General features: G+C 39.1%; 1 protein-coding gene across 11 annotated transcripts in view; it reads right to left on the bottom strand.

The window, feature by feature from the left end:
- The window catches only part of SIPA1L2 (signal induced proliferation associated 1 like 2), a 152,314-nt gene extending 131,753 nt beyond the window's left edge, over positions 1-20,561 (bottom strand). For 8 of the 11 annotated variants that reach the window (XM_026117337.2, XM_026117341.2, XM_064509250.1 and 5 more), the window contains exon 1: positions 20,257-20,561. The gene's annotated coding sequence lies outside the window, so the exon portion shown is untranslated. The remainder of the gene's footprint in view (positions 1-20,256) is intronic. The other 3 variants (XM_026117339.2, XM_026117338.2, XM_064509252.1) reach the window with 3 other exon arrangements.
- Positions 20,562-22,747: the final 2,186 nt, after the last annotated feature.

Here is a 22,747-nt window from a genome sequence, read left to right as displayed (position 1 = left end):
ATAACACCAGTATTAAAAAAGGAGCTTATCTCAATTTACAACTTCATCAATTCTTTAAGCTTTAACAGAGATTTCAGCATGATTGATATCAACTTATTTCTAGATAAAACAATAACAAGCAGTTTTGATCATATTTGCTTAGAGCTTCAAAATAAATGTAAATATAAAATTAGGCAAATACATTAAGATACTATAGTTCAATATGTTCAAATCAGTTCTCAATGAAACAGAACGCAAATGACTGAAGTTAGAGAAACAGAACAACTTATTCTTTCAATGTGTGTTTTCTGAGTCATGAAATTTTTCTTTGTTTTCCAAATATTGGTTGTTATAATTAGCTCTAATTTAAGGTTCATCTTAACATCTAAAAATGAAACCAGACATGATTTTTTTTTCCCAGAGGGACAATTCTTTTAATCTAACAGACAAATTGGGAGCATTCTGAAACTGTGTGTATATACATATACATACATACATACATACATATATATATATATATATATATGTTGTGTATTATATATATACATATATTATATATATGTTGTGTATTTGATGAGTATTCTTAATAAATATTTTCATATTCCCTATGCTTTTCCATTCACTTGATTTTTTCATTCTGCCTCTATTTAAGGGCATCTTGAAGGCAACAAATATTAGTACAATGTACATAAATACGGTGAACTAAACATATTAGCCTATTAGTTTGTCATTAACTTCCCATAAAACATAACCTTACAGCTTGTTAGCTCTTGAATGTGAATATTTTCAACTCTTCTAGTAAGATAAAGGTGCCTTGTTTACTTGCCTTTTCCATGTTAGTGGTGCGTGAGCTTTACAAATTGCTCATCTTTTATTATAAAAATACTATCAAAACATACTAGTGGCTACAGCAGTCCAATAGGAAGAGGGAGAGGAAAAAAATGAAAAAGAAAAGTGAAGTGAAGTGAAGGAAAAAGAAATCTCTATCAAGGATACCAGGGCTTTCATTAAGCTTTTGAATAAGCTGCAGAATATACATACCAACTACATACTTTGCAAGGACCAGACAAGATGCTTGTTAAAATTACACACACACAAACCCTCTGATTTTACAGGAGACAAAACCTCAAATCATTCAAAATATTGATGACATACAGAGCCCAGGAAGCTTTTATCACCATAATATCTGAATGTCAGACTATTTATTTATTTTAATGATTCATCCACATGAAAAAGGTGCTAATCTTGTGGGTATGAACAGAAACACAAAGAATCCAAGATTTGTTTCCTAAAAAGTGTTTAGGTATTTAAATTCCACTGACTTAGGAATAAACAAGAAAAAAAAAAAAAAAAAAAAAAAAGAATCGTCGTCTTGGTGAACCACAGATGGACTTCCTGATCTTTGGAACCCTCTTGAAATGTTTTATTTCCTCTGACTAATGAGATAGAAAATCACTTGAAGTGTAACTAGCCTGAAAGGACAGATCATTCTCTGTAAATTAAAACAAAAAACAAAAAACAAACAAACAAACAAAAAAACCACACAACCTACTATCTGTTCATCTTTAAAAGAATATTCTATCACAAGAAGGAGAATTTAAAAACAAAGCAGCAAAGCAACTCACTCTGCTCTCAGTTCTCTTGCATTATACACTATACTACCCATCCACTCAATACAGAGCTGGCAAAGGAATTTCACTAATTTGTCAGTGGTCAAGGGGCAACCTCTGTTGGCCTACTCAGAGGCTGAGAGCATGTCCTCTTGACAGCAGCAAACGTGGAACGCTACAGGCAGCAAGCAAATCTTAGCACTCACTTCCAAGCCAGAACGTATACATGAGCTGACAGTCAGCCATCTTTCACCAGGAGGTATGCACTAATTCCAACCTCCAGCCAGACAAATGACACACTCTGCCCCTCTGGGCACAGTAAAACATCCAGGGTTTAGCAGCATTATGCTGTTGTACCACAGGCCCATAAAGAAAAGCAATTTTTTGTTCCAAAAGTGGGTAAGAGCAAGGCAATAGAGGGGTATGAGAGACAGAAAAGAGCAGAGAGCAAAAGACAATAAGAGTTTTATTGAAGAAAGACAGACTGTATGTGGGAGGAGAATATCAGAGCAGAAATTATGTTATTGTAGTTTAAGAAAAAATGAATTCTAAGCAGATTTTTTTTCAATTTATTGCCAAAAAGGTTGAAGGCCATAAACATTTCATTAGAAGCTCAAGTTTTAGGTTTCATAACATCTCATAACTGCAGGGCTTTACTGTGGTCAGCTCAACTATGAGAATTTTTATATTATTGCTATAAATCAACAGGGCTACTAGCAATTAGTTGCCATTGTGTCGTAGTGTTTCTACCTAAGATTCTCTTTCCAAAAGGCTCAGCACAGTATTTTCTATTAACTTATTCCCAAATAAGTAATCCCATTAAGATTTGAAATAACTAAATATTTAACAGTAAATTTGAGTGGGGAGGGGGAAGATACATTTTTTTTGTTACATGAAACACAGCATTTGAAAGCTAGATGAGCAGGTAGGTGTTAAAATTCCTGCTTCAAAGAAGAGGTGGAAAAAAGAGCTTCTTAACTAGTGAATAAAAAGTGTAGATCTCACTAACGGCCATTCTCTGAAATTATCATTGGCTAAACAGAGAGACGCTGTTCAACCCCTGATCTTATACGCAAGTGCCCTCCACCCTTCCTCGTTCCCCATCCCGTGTCTCAGCCTCTCTCTACCTCATCCAACAATCTATGAGCTAAGGAAAGAAATCACTTCTATATGAAGATTTTTTTAAAAAGTTATTGCCATAAAAATTAATATTAGTAGCAGTGAGAATAGTCTCCCATTTTTATAACCCTCTGCTCTGTACATTTTAAATTACTTAAAATTATCTACACAGCCTTCCCTTTAGCCATCTTCCCCTTTGTGCTCTTTTGTTCAGTACCATGAAAAAGGAAGACAGGAGAAAAAAAGCAGGAAGAGTAACTTAAATATATATTTCTCTTGTTCTATAAAAAAAGTTTATCCATGTTACTTCATACTGTGAGAGTTTTGAAGTACTGTGGAGCAGTACTTTGAAAACAGAATTTTATCACAGTGTGTTAATTAAGTTTGATGATTACTTTATCTTTTCTCATACTTTAATGAAAGGCTTCTGTTTGGTGAACAATCTTAACTTCTCTATCTGCCTTTTTTTTCCATAGTTGTTTTTCTCCAAATTACTTAATGTTCCCTGATCTCCTTCACATAGGCAACAATTTAGATGAGCTGGCAGAAAGCCAGCAGCACAAAAAGATACTGTTGAACAGCAATTGATGGCTAAAGCAAAATAGGCTTCATGTGAGAAAGAGATTACAAACTTCCTCACAGTTTACAAAATAGCTGTACTGCATCAAGGATTTTTTTCCTATATTCTTTAAAAATTTTCAGAAACATACTCCTAAAGAAAGCATCAGCTTTTGTGAGCAATGTTCTTAGACATTCTCCATAAACATTTACCAGCTTAGAAGTGGGAATATGACTCATATTCACTCACAGTGCTACACATGTCTCTCAGGGCCTTGAAAGTATCTAATAAATGCAGTGTTCAAGGTTATGTTTGGAGAAAACTCCATGCCTTACATCTTTTCTCTGTAGACTAGAAAAAGGCTGCTTCATAAACAGTCAGTGGTCTACAAAATATGGAAAGGGCTCTTTACAACCACCAAGTGAAAAAGCAGAAGAGGAATTTTTTTTTATGGAACAACTCTTATTTCTTAATGAAATTATTTCACTGTTTCCACTGCAAAAGATGACAAGGAGTGTCTTCTTGGACAATGTTTCTGACATAAATGTAACACTAACTTTTGCTGCACTCCTTTCATTCTAAATAATGCCCTCAAAATTAAAGACCAGATCTTAGGTAACTTTGCTCTGCAAGTGAACATACATTTAACCTGGGAGAATCATTATGTAAGCAGTTGACTTGTAAGACCCTGCACTGAAAATCAGGGGCATCATGGTCTCATTTATGAAGGTTATGGACTGAGGTTAAGTCTTAGGAGCAGTTCTATTCTTCTAACAAGAAAGCTAATGGAGTTGTGGAGTTAGTTGTACACTAGATGAATTCCAGTATTCACTGTTCTGTAATTTATATATTATTTGCATACAGGCAACTGTTGGTAAGATTTGCTTTGGATGTATCATATTTATGCTGCACTGAAGACTTAATGGGGATGGTAAATCAGTCAGTTGAGGTACAGTGGAATTTGGAGGCAAAATAAAATTTCACAGAAGTGTTGCAGTACAGGCAGTAGGTAAGAGAATCTATTAAAAAGATGCATAAACCATGTAATACTATAGATTCCTCATGCAGTCCTTCTACTCTCTCTCAAAACACTAACATTACATTTTGATGTTTAAAAGGGAAAAGAAAGAAAAAAAAAATGTGCAAAGGTTGAGAATCCTAAGATGCACTTGGTATCTGACCAAGCACCACAGCTCTTTCACAATGTTCAGACAAAGGAGATTAGGGGAAGCTGAGGAGGTCTCCTCCCAAACTTCCACAGCAGGTGCTAAAAGTGAATTGTCTGTAACTTCTTAGTTATAAGAAGTCCCAAATTAGATCAAAGTTCAAAAACGCACCTATCTACTCTTAGAGTTATCATAAACAGCTATGTTCTTATCACTAAGAAAGTTCCATAAACCTTTCAGATGCTTAGGTTATTAGCATAAAATTAGCATGATAAGCCCACTCCATCAGTAACACTTCTTTAAATCCAGAAGGACAACCAAAATTTTTAAATAGCAAAAAATGACATCACATTACAACTTAAAATAAAAGACTAAAATGTGGAAAACAGTATTTGCTCTTTAAGATTGTGCAAAACCACTAGCTGTAATTCTTAGTTCAGTCACTAACTCAAAGTCACAGTAACTCCCTAAGTACCATATGTAGCTGTATATTTCCTGAGTTAAATTATTGTATGCACATACGTTAAACATAAGTACAGAGCCTTACTGTAAACCCATACCAATTTAAACAGTTTCAAAAGCACTTCCATAATCACTGTCTTTTACTGTATCCATATTTACATATAAAACATGATTTTTCTAATATTTCCAAAACAAATTGGTAACATGAGTTTATAAACTGAATCAATGAATTAGCAGAATTACCCTCCAAATTTTTAACCATGTATTTTGGTACAGCATATCAGTCAGTTCCATTTAAAATAGAACATGTAAGATGAACATTTGGTCCACAAGTTTTATTCATTTTTAAGTTGTTGCAGGCTTTTTATATTAAAAAAATTTAAATGGTAAAAGGAAATTATTCTATTTTGCACTGAAACAAGGTCTTTATTTTATCTTTATTTTTATGTATGAGATTTTTATGCTACAAATATAGGGTTTTCTATACCAGACCATTAGTCTACAAAGTGCATAAGCATGTTTCTGGCAATACCTCACATCCAAAGAACTGGGATGTCACAAAGCACACCCATAATGCAGCACTGCATGATGCTTAGCTGTAACGAGGGAGGGGACGGGCATTCTTTTCTCACCCCAGCAGAAGTTTTAGAGCACTAACTAAAAACTAGGTCTGAATCATCTTATCATCCATGACAATGCAACTATGTTAGTGGGCATGAATTAATCACCATCTTCAGACTGGTCTTCAGTATTCGATATTGACCCTTTTGGAGCAACAAACTAGAGGACTGATCTTCATCAATGTAAAGGCTTCTGCTGGTATTTTCGTCATTAGTCTTTGCACAATGCAGCGCCATCCTACTCAAGTTCCGAAAAACGGAACACAAATACCTCTGAGATACTGAACAACTAGCATGGAGTTGTTCATGCAGCTCTTGGCACAACTTACATTTCCAAAAGGCTCAATGCTTTGGTAACTTTATTTGTGTCTACATTTTTATTTTTTTCCTCCATGCTTAAATAAACACAAGGATGTTCTGACTGACATTTTTCTTCATATAGGTAACACATGAAAGACAACAGGGCATAGACAACATAAGGTTATTCTCTTCTGATGTGGTAGAGAAGTGCAAATTGAGTGTAATATTGTTCAGAGCATCCACCAAACGAGAAAACTCACCTTCATGACTCGAGATGGAGTTATATCTGACAACACTTTATCATAAATACAGAGGAAAAAAAAGTTATGGGTGAAGACTAGTAGAACCAATACATGAAAACAGAGTATTTTGTCACTAAAAGCTTAGTCAGCTGTCAATAGGAAGCATTAACGGTTTAATATCTTTGTCCCTTTCTGTCACATCACAGTCTCCAGAATAGTTGGGCAACTGTACAGCCTAAAACTATACCTCCTGACAGTCTTTACAGGAGTTTTGGTTTTGTATTATTGGTTACAAACACCACTTTTATAATAGTAAAGAGACAGCATTTTTCTTTAAAGGTTCGCTTGTCTGTCCATAACTATCTGTAACCATGAAGGGTCTCATTTGTGAGCTCACCAGCTGCAGATCTTGGCTTGACATTAAGTTCTGAGAAGGTCTGCTTTTCCTCCTGTGTATTCCACTAGCAATTGTGAGCCAAACTTCTACCAGCCTTTTGACACAATCAAGAGTTTAGCTGGGCTGTATGAAAGAATACAGTTTGGATGAAAGCAGCTCCAATTTCACAGCTATGAAAATTCTAGGCAGTTTGTATAAATTTTGAGGTGACACACAGCTTGGGACTAAATTTAGCCACCTTCAAAAAATGGGGATTTTAGTAAGCGGGAACCAATAGTTTACCATAACTTTCTGGTTCTCCAGTTTGACAACTTCATTTTACATCTCTTACCAAGTATCAGTTACTGCTTTACATATTTAAACATACAGTCACACATGGGAAGCAGAATATCACAAAGTGAGCAAGTACTTTTACAGCTTTCAAGCTGTTAACTCTACTTGTTTCCATACTTTAGGTAAAGGTTTGAGAGCACACATTAGGCTATGACAGACAGTTACTGATTCTGATATCAGCAGCTAGGATTAGGTCCTGCAAAGGCCCGGCAAAACAGTTAGTTTACAAAATACATCATAAGAAATCAGGATTCAATACTGCCATTTTCTGAGCATTCAGTCCCAGACGATGTAAATATATTGGGCCCTATACAATCCTGGATGCTACTCTGTATGCAAAAACCTCCTTTTTGCACTGTTGACAAGGAAATTCATTAGAACCTGATGCACTGCCTGCACTAAAGGTGCTACTCTGCACAAAAAAAAAAAAAAAAAAAAAAAAAAAAGGCATTAATTTGGAGCACATCCTTTAATGTCCAACTTTTATTTGAAGAAGTGCTTAAAATCCTTCCAAAAGTGCTTTATAAAAACAATACAATGAGTCTCTGCTAAGCTAAAAAATAGATGACCCAGGAAACAATATCTATACATAACCTACCATTTTTTTAATGGATGTTTACTAAAAATAACGTGATGTTAAATGTAATCTTCTAGATAAAGGATTATATGTATTTCTTAGAAATGCCACCTTCAACTCTAATAAAATGTGAAGTACCATCCCAAACAATACTTCCTGACTGACCATAACAGTCAGTCTTTTCCCCCTCTCATGTTGTTTTCCCTTATATATTCTTTTACAAATACTCAATCTCATTTCCCTTGTCATTCTCCCTCCCATGTTTAACACATCTCTTCATGTTGAAGCTGAAAGAATATTTAAAATAAAGAACCACCAGTAAAATCCAAACTTTCCAAAGACTTAATGATTCCACATTGATTTCAGAAAGGTGTTTTTCACGGATTACTTTCAATAACTACTGTTGAGGTTGGGCAGTATGCCATACCACTACTATTTTATTTTAAATTACTATACTGTCACTGTTTGGCATATAAGCCACACTAGGATGTATTTAGGAAGTCAGCAAGAGCTGCTGCTCCAACTGGGTTCCTGCAAGCATCACAGAGCGGCTGGATCTGGAGCTGCAGCTTTACACAGGAGCAAGATTCCCTAGATCAGCTCATCAACAACATACAAAAAACGAATACTTGTTGATCCAACTTGGAAGTAACAAAGTATCTGATACAGGACCATGCTGAAAATAGAGGAACAGTAGACTGTCCTGAAAAAGAAACTAGAACTAAAACAATTCACTAGATGAAGTCAAAGATCAATCCTGGAATCAGTCTTACTTCGTATTTTCAATAATGGCCTTGACACAAAAAGTGGAAGTTGCTAATGAAGTCTGAAGACAACACAAAGTTGAGAAGCACTGCCACTGCAGAGGAAGGTCAAAATACAAAGTGATCTTTCAGGAACAATTCCATTCCACATTTATCTTATGTGCAAAGTCATTCACCCAGGGACTATAGCAGAAAATTTTGATCAGTCTAGTAGCTCATCAGCTTAAAACAATGGAACATGACATTGTACTCAACATGAGGACACAACTGAACCTTTATGTAACAGACCAGTGTCATTTATCTCAGGAGGCATCAAACAAGATATTTCCAGTAAAGACAAAGCTTTGATGTCATTGTATCTGCCACAGACAAGACCTGATTCAGCATATCGCATAAGTTCTTCTTAGTCATATCAGAAACACACTAACATAACAAGTGCAAAGAAGGGTCTTTGCTCCCCAGTCATGTTACTTTATAAGAGGAAAACTAAATGTTCAGCTTGTTTGAAGTTTGACTAAATATCTGGCTAGCTTAACCTATGAAAATAAGGTCAGAAACCAAGTTGTCTATAAGCATCAGGAAGGAAGGAATAAAGCATTTAAGCAAAATACGGATATTGGTAAAACTGAACAAACGGGCAGCAATCTCAGCATGTATTCCAATGCAAGTTAGTAGAAAATTCTGCTCCTCAGTAAGATGAGTCCCTGGAACAGCCTTCCTTTACAAGTGTGAGACAGGAGAAAACAAAACAAACAAACGAAAACAAACCCAGGAACCCATCCCATCCATAATTCAAAATGGAGTGCAACTGATTGAGGAAAGAGATCAATGACGTAGTTTCTTTCTATAGCAACATGACTAGAAAGGAACAAAGTAATTGAGTTTAGCATGTTGTTGCTTCCCACATTTGGTTTGATTTAGGACAAAGGTTTCAGGCTAGGGCTGCCAATCTGCACCTATCTTCAGCCTCAAAATTCAGCACTTCTGCAAATCCATCAGTTTAACAAAGTTAAAATTTTACCACATTTTCTTGAAACTATGACTTGATAGGAGGTCAGACTGAGCTTCTCCAAATCCTCTCCAAAACCATCGAAAAGGATGACAAATAAAAGAGATCCCTTCTCACCTCTAGCAAAAAAATCTTCAGAACATAAGCAGTAAACCTCTCTGCCAACTGACAAGCAGTGTCGAGGTTATTTCAGCTCTGAAGAATTTTACCCTAAAGGAAATTATTTCCATTCCCTTTCCTGTTTGTTACGCTTAGCTCAGCATGCATTTACAACCTTTTTCATATTGAAGCTGAATGTTATACAAAACTCTGAATTTTTAAACACTTAATAAAATGGTATATAAAAACCAAAACAGGGACCTGAATATCAAGCTTGGAGGTTTTTGGTTTTTTTCTTTTTTCTGTTGTTCTTCTGGTTCACACTCTACTAAGCATCTAAGCATAGAAATATTTAATAGTATAATTACTCTGAATTTGGATGAGCAAGCACAAGTATTGCTTCAGTCTTCTGAGGTTCCGCTGGCTCTTGTTTATAGTCAATAAAGTTAACAGGTAAGACTAAACATAAAAAGGTGCAAGAAGAAGCTGTTTACAGAGCTGAACCACTTTAATTCCTATTTTAAAATAATTTGACAAGCCTCAGCATATTTTTTCCAGCCATATGGATAACTCTAGCATGTATTATCAAAAGTTTCACAATACTAAAATTAATAGTCAGTGCAAAAGAATTAAATACAAATGTAGCTTTGACTGGCTGAGAGCCAATTTCAAACTCAAATTGTCCTGCTCTTTCTAACAGTAAAACAATCTTTTGGAAGAAAGTCAACTAAGTAGCTCAGTAGATGTTCACACATTCAAATTCTAGCATTGCTATTCATGTTTTAGAATTCAGTGACAAGGTGAGCAAAGTATATCTGAAGCAAAACCTGAAAAGATGCTATTTTCTTTAAGTGCTTATTCTTTTGTTGAGTAAAGGATTATAGTTAAATATTTTATAACTGCCAGTAATTTATTTAGGAATTCTTGTCAACTGGTTCAACCAAAGAACATACAATATGAGTACATAATATTCCAGTTCTTAGACATAAGGAATATTTTTCTATTATGATGACAAGTTTTTTTTTTACTAGAATAAATATAAAGCAGAAACACAGTACAGAAATATAGTACATATCAACTAAAATTCTCAGTTATTAGACCAATCAAAAATCATGATGTTTCATAGAATAATTTATATTGGACGATACCTCAGGACATCATCTAGTCCAATCTCATGCTCAAAGCACTGAATTCAGACCAGGCAGACTAAGGCTTTGTCGAGTCTGGTGTTTAAAACTTTCACGGATGGAGATTCCACAGCCTCTCTGGGCTACTTGTTCCAATTTCTTACTGTCCTCAGAGTGATTTTTTCCCCTCCTAATGCCGAGAACCTTACCTGTTTTAGATTATGACCACTGTTTCTTGTCCTCCTGCCATGTACCTCTGTAAAGGTCTTGTCTCTGTCTTAATAACCCCCTCTGAGGTATCACAAAGATGTTATTAGGTCTCCCCTAAGCCTTCTGTTGTCCAGGCTATGCAGGCCAAGTTCCCTCAGTATCTCCTCATGTGCTCCAACCCCCTTATCTTGGTGGCTCTCCACTGGATGCACTACAGTTTAATCAATGTTTCTCATGTATTTGGGGAACCAAAACTGGATGCAACATTCCTAATATGGTATAATGAGTGCCTAGTAAAGGAAGATAATCACTTCCCTCAACCTACTGGCTACACCTCTGTTCATGAAGCAGAGCATGTTGCTAGCCTTCTTCACTGTCCAGGCACACTGCTAACTTAGGTCCAGCAGGACACCCAGGTCCTTTGCAGCAGAGCTGCTCCCCAGGCAGTCAGTTCCCAGCCTGTAGCACTGCAAGGGGTTCTTCCGTCCCAGGTGCAAGACTTAATATTTATCATTGTTGAATTTCATGGTAGGTTCATATTGGTCCACTCCTCCAGCCTCTCTAAACTGCAGAGCAGTGCCCTCAAGCTTATCGACAACTCCCCAAATTTGATGAAGGTACACTTCCTCTCCTTCTCCAAGTTATTGAGAAAGGTATTAAGCAGGACAGATCTCAGTACAGTGCTCAACTTGTAACTGGTCTCCAGATATGTACGAACCATTAACCACTACCTTTTGAGCCTGACAATCCAGCCACCTTTTCACTCCCCTAGCAGTCCTCTCATTCAACCTATAACACTGCAACTTGGTTATAAGGATGCTAAGAAAAATCATGCTGACAGCCTCAAAAAAGTCATGGCAGATGGCATACAAACTGCGATAAGGAACATTATATCTAATCCGATGGCATTTACACTTTCAGCAATATACAGAAAGGTCTCAAGACTATCAATACACAACATGTAAAAAACAATCAGTGACTCCATACAAGACCCTTTTAATTACTATTTGGGCAAAAATACAATTGCTCTAGATTTCTTCCTTTTGAGGAACAAAACCGAGAAATAAAGAATATGCTTATGCATAAAATAGAGAGGTTTACAATTGCAGAAGCTGTAGATATATTCCACTAGAATATATCTTCCATATTAGAAGAAATACTAATTTCACCACCCAATCTGGGAAACCCAAAGGAGTTCTCACTCATACGTGAATGATGCAATGGGAAAACAGAATTACTTAACAGATAAAGCAGGATTACTTAAACAAAAGTTAATTCTTTATCATTTTAATTGATTAGGATTTCATAGATGGCTGCAACAGAAATGTTGATTTCTGCTTAAGAGATTTACTAATGGTTTTCCGGATGAGCAAAAGTTTCACACTGTAACCCATAGGTGACTAGGAGTCTGGAGAGCACTTGCTGAGATGCAATGAAGAATAGTTAGTTTCCTGAAGTTGTTTTTTCAACTCCATAACCTGTTGCTAAGTCGCAAAGAGAAGGATCTAACATATTTTAGCAGTCTCTTATTATTACTTTTCCACGCAGTGATTTCTATAGCTGCCATAAAGAATTCATACAATTGTAGTAAGAGATGTGGTTCAGACAGCTGGAAAGAAAAGAAAAGTGGTTCTTGAGAATCTCTTTAAGTTGCAAGTTTGAACACCTCTGACCTACAGGCATGCTGAATGTAGTGAAATGAGTGAACACGAATGGTGACATTGTTGGGTACAGTCTACACAAGTTATTCAACTGACTATTTGTGCATACAGAGATTGAATGCACACTACCTGGTCCAAGAGTACATTCTATAATTTATAGTATTAATACAGTCTTACATATTTAACAAGACAAAAAATGCAGCAGTAAAGCTTAAAGTGAAAACAAAACACTTTACAGAATACAGTATCCATTTGCTACAGACCAGTGTGATGGAAAGAAAGATCAGCTTTTTTTAAGAATTATTTTCTAAGGAAACAAGGCTTATGTAATCATACAGTATAACTACTTCCTCCCTCTCAAGATTTGAGCCTGCTGTTTGACTCAGCAAAATTTGATAGAAAGACAGAGTTTCAAGGATAATTATGCTCACAGAAACATCATTAAAAATTACACAGCCACAGAGAAGAGGCACTAAGCATTCCTACTGTTGGAGAAGCACTGACAGTAGCAAAGTTATCAAAGCTCAGAAGCTCATGGATTAACAAAGTATTGTTTGCCCTTCATTCAGAAAGCTCCACTAACAATAAGGATTTCAGGCGTCCAGGGTAAGAAATCAACAAAAGCTGAGGACCCCAGCAACCCTCTGCTCTAACAGTAACAATCTCATCTCATCTATAAAACATGGTTGAAGCTCAGCTGATATTTGACAGGCTGGTTTTTGGTATAGCACCCTCAGCAACCACATCTACAGCTCCTGACCAGCTCAAAGGAACTCATCTATTCTGTTTCTTTCTCTTAGCAAACTGGTCAAGTTCTACATTTGAAGATAAAGGGAAATAAGCCAGCCTGGTTCCTGCATTGTTACAGATTATACTGATGACTATTCACTCTGTCTTTTCTCATGATCTTTAAAATAATCTTTTAAAATGTTTTCCTATGCAAACAAGGCTTGTGTGATTCAGAGAGATGTAGAAATATACAAAGAAAGCTGGGGCAGGGGGTGGTGAAGGACAGGCAATAGCAGAGGAGTTGAGAAGGGGAAGATGATAACCTCTGGATGATAATTTACTGGCCAATCTCAAAAAATGGCAGCCAGGTAAAGGAGAAAACATTTTGAGCATTTACAAGCTTATCCCAATAGCTTCTAATTCTGTCAGACAGGTTCCACAACTGAACATAGATGCCTATGTGTCCCTGCTAAAATACTCTGTGAATGGACATTTGTTCCAGTTCTCTGGAAAAGGAATTTGAAATAGAAGATTACTATTTTGATGAAGTATTTTAACTAGCTGGACATCACTTCATTGACAAATACAGATCAACCCAGATCAAAGAGCTTCAAGATCAGACTAAGGGACATCTTTATATCAGCAATATAAAGGAATCTGTGGAAGTGTCAAAACAAGTTCCATGTGTTAGCACATTTTACAAAATTAAAAAATTTTCTTCAAAGTTATTTGGTAGCTTTCCTCATATAGTACTCCTTACTGAGCATCCCAACAATCCTCCTGTCCCAGAACATACCAAACTAAAAGATATTTCAGATGAAATTATTTCATCCTATGTATATAATGACCACATGCAGAGAGCACCTTTTTAGTGACTTAGCTTTTTTGTGTAGTAAGAGGCATTCTTTTTCCATTTACCATGTAATACAGAACAGTAATTTATCATTGGACACCAACTTCATAAGACATTTTTGCAGAAGACAAAACAAAATACCCTAGTAGAAATTCCCAGTGGTTTCACTGGTTAGCTTTCAAGTGTCCGACTGGAACACACTGACATACTACAGCCCTTAAACTAATTCCTATCTTGTCTCAACTCATAGCATAGGTTCCATACCATCAAACATAAAACATTTTTCTTTGAGTCTCTGATGGAAGAGAACAGGGGAATAATGACAATACTGCTGAGAAAATAGGGCATGGGTTTGTAAATACAATGGGTTGTTTTGCATTAGTCCAATGAACAAAATTATTCTCACAGTGGGTTTGTATTCATCATCAATTAGAATTTTTACATGACAAACCCAGAGCATACCACTCATCCCCAATCACAGCTGGCAATCCTTGCAGCCCCAGTGTGGCAAGGCAGTCACTCACCATTTTAAACAGCTCCCTCCATTGATAAAGAAAAAAAAAACCACTAGGAACAATAATAATAATCTGTTGTCCTGACAACCTCACAGAGCAAAAACAAGACTTACTTTACTATACAGAACAGCAAGGATAACCTCATCACCTTAAATGCTTCTAATCTGTCAAGAGCAGCTGGCCGTGCACTAAGCAAGGCAAGCACAGCAAATATTTTTGTTTGTGTTTGCCCACACACTAGGTATGATACGCACATTATGCATGAGCATGCATGCACATACACAGCCACACAATTTTTCTTCAGTTGGTGCCACACTAGTATTTCAATGAGATTTCTGGCTAAAACATGTCAAGTATTCACTTTCTGTTGAGAGGCTATAAAAATACTAAGGGGTAGTTGTTCCCTTGATATCTAGATATCTAAAGTAGGAAATACTGTTTTTGAACCAAAAGGCACAAATGAAAGCAACCAGACAGGAAAAGTTTGATTAAGTGACTTGTGGTGAAAAACAAAATAAAAAAAGAAACATACACTGAAAAAAATGCCTTCTCCATAGAATATAAAAGGAAAAAAGCAGAACTGCTTTTCCGGTGGCAGAGTTTTGCTAACTATGCATTAATTGCAGGATTCCCTTTTATTCCTCCAAGCAAAAGGAAAAAACAGTAGTGTAAATATTTTAACAACATGTACATTTAACATCTATAAAAAGCTTTGTTCTGTCTTTACTTCCCTTAATTGCCACTCCGTTTTCATACCCTTTAACAATTTACCAGGAGTTTTGACTGAAGCAAATGTAAAATCCCACATGAAATACAAATTAAGAGTATTCTAAAGGTGAGCCAAAATTGCCTTTCCATCTCATATACACAGAACAAACAAGACCAAAGAATTAGATGATATTTATGAAGGGGTTCAAGAGCATATACTAGGTTTTAAAAAAATATTCTAATTCCATTTGAATTAATTTGCCACAGAACCTTTTGTATTCTCAGAGTATCTTTCCTTACAGTACTTAACAAAATGTATTTGTAATCTGTTGTTATGTAATCTGCAAATCAATTCTATAACTTTATCATGGATTATATGAGATTTAAAATAAAGGTTGGAAGAGAAAAATGGAAGTGCAAATTGTTGATTCACCTCACAGCTTTATATTTCTATTATGTGTCCTCTAACACAGATTCCATCAAATCTTTTTCATATAACTTAATTTCTCAAAAGTTATATTTCAAAATACCTACTATTCAAAAGCCTACCTAAAAGGTAGCAGGTAGCCTTTATCACAATCCACAGCCACTGTGCCAGTGAGAATTGGGGCGGGGGGGAGAGGGAGACTGAGGAAAGGAGAGAGGAAGGAAGAAAGGGCAAATAGTATTAGGAGGATTATCCAAAAGTCTGCAGAGTTTGATATGTCACCCTTCAGGCACCAGGACAACAAATAAAGACATTATGTAAGAAAAGATTCAAAGTCAGTGGCAAAACTCCAAGTCTTGTGCTGAGAATTTTATTTGCACATCTGAAACTTGCAGAGCTGCTGAGGGGGAGGGAAAGTCATGACAACTTCAACTCCCCCCAACTTCCAGCCTCCTGATTACTACACAGTACAATTTCCTACCTCTCCTCCAGCCTCCTTCTGGTTCCCCTTTACCTCCAAAACAGATACACTATCTTCCTATGCTACTTCTCAGAGCTTTCCAAAAAACCTTTTGAGTAAAGTGAATATGTCTGTTTCCTAAGGAACACAGAATCCCCAATTAACAGTAACTAAAACAAATGCCTGCTTCCTTTCAAGCATCTACTATTCTTAAAAAGCATCAGATTCATTAGAGCTGCCTGCTTGCAGATTCAAACAATGGGACAGCATCTGCTTACATTTATTAAGTGTTCAGAAGATTATCTCCACAAGGATTCAGGGCATATTTTAAACAAGATCTTTAATTATGTATGAACTGATCACTATTTTAAAAATTCCAGAAACTAGAAAAATCCACTTACAGATCATGAGTAGCTAACTGCTGATGTAATTTCATATTCATGACCCAAACAAGAGTCTACATAGGTTCTAGTAAGAACCACGGTGCAAAATAATCACAATGACACGTCTACCTACTGCTGTTCCATCTTTAGCTGAAAAAAATAGAAGAGTACCACCAATTACAATAATCTTCTCAATCTTCAATTCATTCAGTTATGCCTAAAAATGGTTTTAAATCTAGAGTCACTGCTTCATCATAAAGGAACAAAGAGGCAGAGTCTCTAGTTTTTACCAATTATATTGAGGATAAATCAGATATTTAACATTCAGTTAACTCTTTCTTTTTTTCTTTTTTAGTTTATGGCAAAAAATGAATTTTTTAACATTATCAAACATTTCTTAAAAAAATGAACAGTCATAGGGCATCATATCTCTGAATGTCATAAGGAATTAATATTATTCTTGGTACAAGCTATGTGAAAAACTAGTATTTTTAAGTACAAAAAAGTGAACCTTACTTTTCCATCTACAAAATGCAAATTCTAGAATCAGAGCTATATAAATGTCTTCATGAATTCTTATGAGCAGCTGGATTTGGTAGTCAGTTCTCCTAATAATTCCCCAAATAATCCAGGCAAAAAAATGGGATAAAAAAGGTGGTGAGGGGCACCCCTAGCCTCAACAGTCTGATCTGTTCAGATTCACAAGAGAATGAAATCTCCCTTAAAAATAAATAAATTAAATGACCCACTAACATTTAATTTTCTTAAGCTTGCTAGAAGTAATGTTCTAAACAGTCAGATACAAATTAGGCTACTTAACACAGCAGAAAATCTAACTTTGAATACAATACTGCAGTATATAAAATAAACACAGCCATCTCCTCTTTCGTTCACTGACTCAAAACCCAGCTTGACCAATCACTAGTCAAGTCTGAGTGTAAACATAATATGGAAATAAAACCTTTTAAACTGCAAAGCAAAAATTACGTTCAAAGAGAAAGACACATTCATCAAAACATGATTCCATTTCAAGCTGTCAATACAACTACTGTTGGTAATCTTGGATGACTAACATGAGAAACTAGATAACTCAGTGCCCCACCCTCTTTCCACAATCACTGTATCTGTAACTTGGATCTTATATTTTCATAATAACATAGCATTTCTCACTCATTATTAACAAACTAGATCACTCATCTGTAAAAGCTAGGAATCGACTGAAAATATATTAATATCCATCCATCTAAATATAATCTTAATCCCAGCCAAGGCAAGGAGAAAATATTTATTTTGTCCTGCAGATAGAACTGCTGATCTGCACATAAAAATCCTAGGTGCAATGCCCGACTAATACATCCAATATGAAGCTGAAAGTGAAAAAAATGAACTGTCTCAGTTCACTTGTAAAGGTCATCAGACTGCAGAAGAAATGGATGGTTTTGGCTGCTTTCACTGCTGGTTTGCTTAGCTCCTCATTTGGCTCTCTACATTTGCAAGTATATTTCACAATGTGCTTAAGGAATGGTGTAGATCATTACATGTCTACAAAAAAAGACTATATTATCTTTCTTTCAGGAAAATAGAGCAGAAACCTCTAAAAATATACTGATTTGCATAGTAAGCAAATACCAGCTACAAAGAATTGAGGTTTTGTTTAATTCTAGGTTTCACATTATACCCTTGGTATATATGGATGACATGATCTTTAACTGATCCAATATGATTGGTGAAACAGTCTGGCATCCTTACAAGTATTCCTTCCTGTTACATCTAAGTGCTGCATGACCTGGAAAGGTAACTCACTGGGCATGCAAAACCAAGACAATAGATTCAAAGACCTCTCCCGTGATCTTGCTTTATCTGTATGCTACATAAATTATAAATCAACTGTTGTGGAGCCTAAGTGACGTTTAAATATCCATAATGCATTATATCTCTTGATGATTTAAACATTTTTGCATCAATAATAAAAGATATTTCAAAGATCAGATTTAAGATTCAATTATTCCAGAGATACTACCACAAGAAGCAAATACAGAAGCAAATAATGTATTCCACTCAGTCCACTCATAGTTTGGGAAAAATACGGAAAATAAATTGCATCAGGCCTGGGTACATTCTTATATCCAGCAGGCCGTGATGCATTAGGTTTCTCAATTCAAGCCCAAAATGCATCACTCTAAAATAGTCAGGTAGAGAATCTAGGGGAAAAAACAGCTGAATGAGCATATTTTTAACACACTGTGGTCCTCTTTTAAATGAAGACAAGTCTGTCAAACTAAGTAATAACAGATTGAATTATTGTTCCATTCCATTTTAAAACATCCCTTCCCATCCAGCTGCCTTCCTTTAAAACAACCTAAATATTTTTCAGAACTATCTTCTGACTAAACTTGCTTTGGATATTGAGAGTACACATATAAAATGATGTCTACAAACAGTAAGAAGCACTGATCAAAACAATGAATTATGTCAGCTAGCAGGCAAACTTTAAATTCTGCTCTGGTCTAATCGGCACAGAACTGATCAAGAAGGTAGTTTAGTATTCATGGGAAGGAAAAAATAGACAAATACAGAATGCTAGGCTGCAGAGACAGATTAGAGGCCTTCCTTCTCTGTTGGATGTCTGATATAAGAAAGCCATCTAGTGTTAACTTTTAGAAGTGAAAATTGCGCACAAAAGAGTTCGGGAGAATTTATATGAGCAATTCTCTTTAACTTTGCAAGTCTTCTGCATCATTAGTAATAAAACTAGTTTCTGCCAGAATATCCAAACTACTAATGTGTTAAAATAATCCAGCATCAAGTACTAAACTAGCTTACTGACCTATTTTGTGAATGTTAATAGCCACATCTGAAATTTGTCAACTTCAGAGTAGTCTTTGTCAAGAGCTGGCTAAACGCTAGTTCCTCATTCACGCAGACATGTACCTTCTACGCAAAATGCTGTGCAGCACCACAGATGAGCTATGTAACTAGAAAAGAGAAAATCTAAAGCAAAGTTGATCTCAACTGGCTATCATTTAATCAATCAAACAGTTTGGAGACTGGATCACCGAACACGTAGTAAAGCATTACAATGTAACAAAGAGTGCAAAGAATACAGCTGAAAATACGGTTGGGTCTCAGACACAAGTAAACAAGTAAATTGCATTAAAATCACTTAAGAAAACGACACGGGCTAAAGAATCTTTCTCTCTGTTATTTTATATGCCTGGTCCCCATTCTACTGCCTTCCCTCTGAAAAACAAAGCCATATCCCAGAGATGTCCTATGACGACAAACTTACTCTGTAATTGCCATTATTCTTTAAGTGGGCTTCAAAGACCGAAACAACGTGACTACGCGCAGAGCTGTTAGAGACGGTCAGAGAGCACTCTCTAAGTGACTGATGACCCGATTTACACCCGTGCCGCCCCCACGGCCACCCTCGCGAGTATTATTTAGTTGGCAGGTCACAAAGCTATTTATAAAGGCGACGTGCGGGAGCAAGCGATCCCGCTCCGGCGCGGCGGGGAGAGCGGGGCGGCGGGCTAGGGCGAGCGCGCAGAGGGGGGAGGGCGACACCGTGGCCCAGGCGGGGGCGCCGCTGCCGGTGCGGGGGGCTCCTCTTCCCGCTCCGCAGGGCGGCAGACCCGCCGCTTCCCCCCGCAGACCGCCGTCCTCACAGCTGGGGCGCCCCACGGAGCGCCTGAGAAACCGAGATTCCCTCCCCCACAGCCGGCGGTTCCCCAAAGGTAGGGGAGAGGAGACAGGAGAGGGGTCCCCTCCCACCGCCTCCCCTCTCCAAACTGCCCCCCGAGCCCTTGTAGCCCTTGTCGGGAGGGAAAGCACCCGCCCGCTCCGCTCTCCTTCGCCCACCCGTCCCGTCCCGTCTCGTCCCCCGCTCCGCCCCGCACGCACTCCTCCCGCGGGGCACGGACGCGGTGGCAGGCGCCGCTCCTTACCTGCTGCTGCCCTCGCTGCGGCTGCTCTCGCCGCGGGATCCCCATCGCCCCCCTCTCCACACACACGCGCCCGCTCCTCGCCTCGCCTCTCCCCGCGCTGCTCCCTGCGAGCGGCCGCGCTCCTCGCCTCTCCCGCGGGACGAACTGTCCGCGGGGCGGCGGAGCCGTTAACGTAACGGGAGCGTCCGTTGGGGTCTCGCGCGCTGCTCCCCCCGCCCCCTTCCTCGCGCTCGCTCCCTCACGTTCTTCCCGGCGCTGGGTCTCGAGTGCGCCTCAGCCGCCGGACAGGGAAGAGAGGCGGAGGGGAGGGGAGGGGAGGGGAGGGGAGGGGAGGGGAGGGGAGGGGAGGGGAGGGAGCGGCGCCGACACACACACACGCTCTCGCTTTCCCTCACACACCCTGAGGCCCCACCCCTTCTCCCGCCCCTCCTCCCATTGGCTCGGTCGGCTCGGCCCCGGGGGAATACGAACTCCGCATTGGCCACTCGCGCTGTCGCACAACCAAAACACCAGGCCCCGCCCCGCAGCGTGCCCGCCGCCGGCCCCCTCCCCGCTTTCAGCCACCCAGGCCGGGTGCGCGGGAGGGGTCCTCGCGCCGGCCCGGGCTCCGCGGTGCGCCGTGGGGTCCGGGGCGAGGCGGCCGGCTGATGAACGGAAGGGAGCAACAGGTGGGGCGAGCTGGGGCGAACAGCCCGGGAAGCGCCCTGCCCGGCAACGAGCCAGAGTGAGCGCGGGCTGCCGCCCCGGTGCCTCGGCAGACTCGGGCGCTCGGGCGTCGCCGTGCCGGAGCCGAGCCGTCGCGGACGGCCCGGGCAGAGCGGTGCCCTCCGCAGCGCGGCGGCGCGTCCCTACCCCGCACGGCTCGTCGTCCCCGCTTTCAAGACCCTGGACAACGCCGCCCGGCCCGGCCCGGCCCGGCTCCGCGCCCCGGGCCGCCGCTCGACCGCCGGCGCCTGCCCCGCGGCCGTTAGCGCCAACGGCCGCTGCGCGCGGGCCGGGCGCCCCCCCCTCCCCGGGACCCGCCCAGTAGCAAGGAGACCCCTGTGTCACCCTCAAAAGCTCTGCGTTATCCAGTGGAAGCCCTGAAAATCAAATCATACTCAATCGGCACTGCCGTGCGAGACCCTCGGCTCGCAGCGGGGAGCGACTCCTGCCAAGTCTTTGGTTTTGTTCCCGTCCTTTAGTGTCTGTTGTTCTCACCTATAACTTCAAACCAAAAATACCTGTAATAAGTAAATGCACGGCAGCCGAGTCCTCTGAATTGCCCTATGTGTTCTGCCTCCTGCATGCGGCTTTTAAATTGCATATGGTCACATATACAGCGGTGCTTTCCTTCCATGTTGTACAGCTCTGAGCATGTTTAGTTTGCCTGCCAAATAAGCCATGGCAAGGTATCGGCATTTTCTCCGCCTCCTCCATGAGCTCTGGTAAGCAAACCAAAGTCTGGTTTTGAAATTTGAATTTCCCTGTTTCTGCTCTGTGGGACAGTTCTGCAAGGGGCCACATCTGCAGTCGTAAGACCCACCTCTACACAGAGGTTGCAACATAAAAGATGTTATCATGACTGATGTGGCTGCTCCCGTCTGCTACCCCAAATTACGAGGCCTGCAACAGCATTGGAATTAAAGTCTACTCCTACAGAGCCCTACAGAAACAATTCATGATTCTTTTATTTTCTTTAGTCCTCTCTTGCTTGCTTTCCCCTCCGCCCGCACCCACCTCTCATGAGTATGTAACTTCTGGTCGTACCAGTTTGCTCAGCTCTGGTGAGCAAGCTGCATGTTGACATTTACAATTATTCCACTGCCTTGTAAACGTCTCCTCACTGCCTACCTTTTGCTGGAAACAGAGAAGAAGGATGTAGTGGAAAGGAGCTGCCACATGTACACCAAGATCCAAAACACCCAGTGCAGGCTTAACTGTTCCTTTAATATGCATTTTAAATCACGAAATACAGTCCACATTGGTAAATTCCATCACATCACACACATTATGAGTGTTTGGATGCCTCCTTGAGTGTTATAGTTTTAGTTAAAAAAAAACATTTTTGGATATTATTATTTCTAACCAAAATCACTAGTACAGATAGACTATCCCTGTACTAAAACAAGACCACAGGAATAATATTATTATCGTCCGGACAAGGAGCCTCAGAAAAAAATATCGCAAGTGAAGGAAGCAATGTATTTTTCCATTATGACCATGCTATAAACACTGTCCTTCTTGGATTGACCATTCCTCTAAAACCTAACCCAGGAAATGTCAATAGAAAGATAAGGGATTAAGGGAGATGTAAGTGTACACAAAGTATGGTAGTCAGTACTCGTTTGTAATTTCTTTACTATCCAGTTCTCATTACTGTAGTGCTCTGGCTGCTTATTTCAATGAGTCTCTTTCACTCTGAAAACCAGCTGCCTCTCTGGAGTTCAGACTCTTCGCAACAGTTACTGAATTTTCTCTCCTTACTGTCATTCACATTCTCCTCTACATG

This window comes from Dromaius novaehollandiae, chromosome 3, assembly GCF_036370855.1.
Source record: "Dromaius novaehollandiae isolate bDroNov1 chromosome 3, bDroNov1.hap1, whole genome shotgun sequence".
NCBI classification, from domain to species: domain Eukaryota; kingdom Metazoa; phylum Chordata; class Aves; order Casuariiformes; family Dromaiidae; genus Dromaius; species Dromaius novaehollandiae.
Note: the sequence above shows the minus strand (reverse complement) of the source record. Positions and strands in the feature narration are given on the sequence as shown.